This window comes from Silene latifolia, chromosome 7 (assembly GCF_048544455.1).
Source record: "Silene latifolia isolate original U9 population chromosome 7, ASM4854445v1, whole genome shotgun sequence".
Taxonomy (NCBI): Eukaryota; Viridiplantae; Streptophyta; class Magnoliopsida; order Caryophyllales; family Caryophyllaceae; genus Silene; species Silene latifolia.
In genome coordinates, this window is record NC_133532.1 from 111,159,595 (window position 1) to 111,164,717 (window position 5,123).

A 5,123-nucleotide genomic window follows, 5' to 3' on the forward strand; every position below is an offset into this window, starting at 1 on the left:
GCAGGAACTTGAAGATGACTTAGAGATGATACTTGAGGAGGAAGAAATCTATCAAGATGAACCAGTTCCGCAAATTCCAGCAACAACGGACGTCCGACCGATGATACAAATTACTAAGGAGGATGTTGCCGGGGAGATACAGTTCTGGTCATCCTCTGTTTTCTGTTATGTGCTTGGTGCGAATCCTCCGAGTTCAGTACTCACTGGGTTTATCAACCGCGTATGGAAAGCTCAGGGTATTGATAAAATTTCTTTTATGCCTAATGGTATTTTCTTAGTCAGATTTAAGACTAAAGAACAACAACAATTTGTTCTGAATAATGGCCATTTACTTTTCGATAACAAGCCTGTTATTGTTAAGGAATGGACACAGATACTGAGTTAATCAAGCATGATGTTAAACGAATTCCAATTTGGATGAAATTATATGGATTGGATGTCAAGTATTGGGGTCTAGAGTGCCTGAAGAAATTAAGTGGAGTGGTAGGCAGTTTCATTAAGTGTGATGATGCTACCTTTCACAGGAATTTCTTAGGGTTTGCTAGAATAATGATTGAGGTGGATGTTGGTCAAGAGTTCCCTGATATTATTACATTTCTTAATGAACATGGAGTGTCTAAGCAGCTTAAGGTAGTGTATGACTGGCTCCCTTTGCAGTGTACTGCTTGTAAGGGCTTAGGACATCTGACTGAAAACTGTAGGAAGGGGATGACCAAACCTGTGAGTCGGAAAATCTGGAAACCTAAGGTAGTACACTGCGACAGCAGAAAGTTGCTCCTAAACCAAGACAGAAAGCACCTGTACAGTTCCCGTGCGAGCTCCTATACCTAGGACTCCCAAGGCCACCGCAGTGGTTATGACTCCGGTTGTAGTGCCTACAATCCCACTGGTGGAGAGCTCCCTCCCTAGGAGATTCTTAACCAGGCTGATGAGGAATGATAGGGGTGAAAAGAGGACGTTTACACCAGGTGTCATAACACCAGGAGGAGTGTCTTTTATGGAATCATTGTCTCAATCATTGCAGAAAACAAGATTGGGGATAATTGAGAATAGAGTGTTTGAAAAAGGTGGTCCTAGCAAGCCTACTGTGGACAATGGATAGGTGTTGCGTATGGAATGTTAGAGGAATGAATAACCCTACAAAGCAATAAGAAATAAAGAGAAGCTTAATATTAAATAAAGTGGGGTTATGTGGTTTGTTAGAAACAAAAATAAGTAGTAATGGTAATAAAGTAAGGAATAATTTAGGTGATCATTGGGCTATTTGCACTAATAGTACTTTACATAAAGGTGGACGCATTTGGTTTTTATGGGAACCTACTGCCTATGATATTAATATCTTGGATGTTCAGATTCAGAGTATTCACTTTCAGGTGATTGACAAAATCAGAAGGAAAAACTTCGGATGACTCACAGTGTATGGTTTGAACAAAGTCAAAGGATTCCTTTATGGGATAGCCTAAGGAAATATCATAGTATGATTCAGGGTCCGTGGATTGTTGCTGGGGACTTTAATTCTGTGATGGCAGTTAATGAAAGAATAGGTGGGGCTCCTATTTCTCATGCTGAGATTAGGCCTATGCTGCAGACTATTCAGGACTGTCAGCTATCTGATCTTAGTGCGAAGGGGGCTTTTTTCACCTGGAATAACAAACATGAGCATCAGTCCAAAGTTTATAGCAGATTGGATAGGGTGTTCATCAATGCTGACTGGATGGATAGCTTCTCTGATAGCTATGTTCACTTTCTACCTGAGGGAATGTTTGACCATTGTCCAGGTCTCATTTACCTTGAAGAAGAAAGAAAAAAGAAAGGGAGTTCGTTTAAGTATTATAATATGTGGTCGTTGGCCCCTAACTACCATGAGATTATTAAGACTGGTTGGTAACAATCAGTGCAGGGCACTCCTATGTTTAGAGTAGTCCAGAAGTTGAGAGGGCTAAAAGCTGGGTTAAAAATGTTGAATAGAGACCATTTTGCTGACATTGAAAACCTTACCCATGTAGCTGAACTGTCTCTGAACCACTTTCAACATCTGTTGGTTGATGACCCACTGAATGAGGATTTGTGTCACTCTGAAAGAGAATGTGCAAGGAATTTAGAGGAATTATTGCAGGCCAGAGATCAGTTTCTGAGACAGAAAGCTAAGGGAGACTGGATGCAGTATGAAGATGATAATACGGCCTTTTTCCATGCTAGCATTAAACATAGAAGAGCTAAAAATAGAGTGTATCAGGTGAAGGATGTCAATAATCAATTATGCTCTACCCCTGAAACAATCCAGAAAGCCTTTGAGGAGTATTATGAGACTATACTAGGCTCCTCTAAATGTGTGAAACCTCTCAACAAGAGGATTGTTAAGTTTGGAAATTGTTTGACTCCTGAACATTGTGCTTTATTGATTGCTCCTGTCACTGGGGAAGAAGTCAGGAGTGCTATGTTTAGCATTCCAGGAACAAAAGCCCCAGGCCCTGATGGGTATAGTAGTCAGTTTTTCAAGGATAACTGGAGTGTTGTTGGAGCTGATGTAATTTCTGCTGTTCAGAGTGCTTTTCAGTCTGGGGAAGTTTTGAAACAGTGTAATGCCACCATCATTACTCTTATCCCAAAGGTCCCCATACCTGAGAATGTCATGCAATTTAGGCCCATTGCCTGTTGCAACACTATGTAAAAATGCCTCTCTAAAGTGATATGCAACAGATTGGGGAAGGTACTACCTCATATTATCAACCCCTCTCAAAGTGCTTTTGTGAAGGGAAGGGATATTGTAGGGAATATTCTGATTTGCCAGGATTTGGTTCGATTGTATAAGAGAAAGAGTTGCTCTCCTAGAATTTTGATGAAACTGGACCTACAAAAGGCCTATGATTCAGTGGAATGGGCTTTTGTAGAGGATATGTTGAGAGCCACTGGTTTCCCTGATCAGTTTACCAAGCTCCTGGTTCAATGCTTCACCACTCCCTCTTTCTCTTTGTCTATTAATGGTGAAAGCTTTGGATATTTTAGAGGCAAAAGGGGACTTAGACAGGGGGATCCCTTATCACCCCTGCTCTTCACTCTTTGCCTAGAATATCTCAGTAGAATTTTGTCAGTGATTCAAAAACACAGCAGCTTCAAATTTCATCCACTCTGCAATAGAATTAAATTGTCCCACTTATGCTTTTCTGATGATCTCATCCTCTTTTGCAAAGGAGATAGAGCTTCTGTAGGGTTGATGCTACAAGCCTTTAAGATGTTCTCAAAATCTTCTGGTTTGTCCATGAATTGCAGTAAATCAAACTTCTATTATAATGGTATTGATGCTCAATTGGTGAATGATATTGAGAGAGCCACTGGTATGAAAAGAGGAACTGTCCCATTCAAATACTTGGGGGTGACAGTCTCTCAAAAACGTCTGTCTGTACTGGATTGCAATATACTGGTGGATAAGATAGTTGAAAGGATCAGGAGTCTGAGGTCAAGGAAGCTTTCTTATGCTGGACGACTGATCTTGATAAAAGCAGTGCTCAGTTCCTTGCACAGTTATTGGTCTATGATTTTTATCCTCCCCAAAACTGTCATTGGCAAACTAGAGGCTATTTGCAGATCTTTCTTGTGGTATGGTAATGATAGCAAGGAGAGCCCAATGCTGGTTTCTTGGGAAACAGTTTGCAGAGCAAGGAAGCAGGGGGGCCTAGAGATCAGAGATTTTCATGCCTGGAATCTCGCGGCCATAGGTAAATATGCTTGGTGGGTGGCTCAAAAGATTGACCACCTTTGGGTCAAATGGGTGCATGCCATCTACATCAAGAATTCCAACTGGGAAGAGTATGAACCAGGAGTTAACAGTAGCTGGGCTTGGCGTAAAATTTGCCAGGTCAAACATTTACTTAAAGATTACATTTTCAGAGCAGATATAGAACATTATAACAGCCAGATAGGGTATCAGTTGCTGAAACCAGATATGGACAAGGTGACGTGGTATCCATGGGTGCTAAACCAGTGGATCATTCCTAAACAGGCTTTCTTATGTTGGTTGATTGCTCATCAGAGATTAACAACTCAGGATAGGCTGCTTAGAATGCACATTATTCAGAGTAACATGTGTTTTCTGTGTGGATTACAAGAAGAGTCTCATGAGCATCTCTTCTTCTCATGTGCTTTCAGTCAAAGATGCAGAGATTTAATTGCTAATTGGTGTATGATTGAGTTGCCATGTTCAGAGGTGATTCAGTGGTGGGTTCAGTTGCGAGACCATAGTGCTTGCAGGAAGAAGATTATAGCAGTGATATTAGCCAAAGATAATGTATAATATCCGGAATGTACGAAATGTTAGCGGGGTGGATGGTTTTGTCGCAGACACCGAGTGTCTTCTCGCAACGGGTCAAGAATGAGGTGAAAATGCGCGTAGGACGATTCTGATTTAACAAGAGAAAATACTAGTGCTTTAGCTTGGATTGCATACATTAGACAGCACTGAACTTGATGAGTATGTATGAGAGAGTAAAATGTAATTGTATGGGATACTTTTGATTTTAATGAGAAGCTTACCTTTACCCAAAAAAAAAAAGAAATAAGAAATTGAAATTTTACTTGTAATTTGGGAAATTGTTGGTGATAATGTGTACTTAGATGATTCTTTCATGGCTTAATTTGTGTAATTAGCATGTTTTGGTGCATATGCGTTGGTGTACTTAAGTAATATGTTGAAACAGATGCCGAGGCTAAACTTGGGGACCAGACAAAGTAAGAGGGGTAAGGCTTCTCAGCTCGAAGTTGGGGAGGGTAGTGGACCGGTGGTACCAACTGTGCCAGAGTACCCTTCTGTGGTCTTTGTAGACTACACACAACGGGAAAGGTTTGTAGCCTTACAATCTCGTAAGATGAGACCGACTCGCTGTGTGGACACCACTCGTTTAGAGGACCTGGGTGTTGAGACGGATGTCCGTCATATTTTTGAGACTTTGGGGTTCACTGGGCTATACCGTTTACGGAAGCATTGCTATGCTTTTCTGACCCTTGATTTCATGAGCTCGTTTAAATACGAGCCGGTTGAGCAGACGGTGCAGTTCCGTCTTATGAACACCAGTTTTGTTTTAACCATGGACCTGTTTGCCTCCCACCTTGGTTTGGCTAAGCCTCCC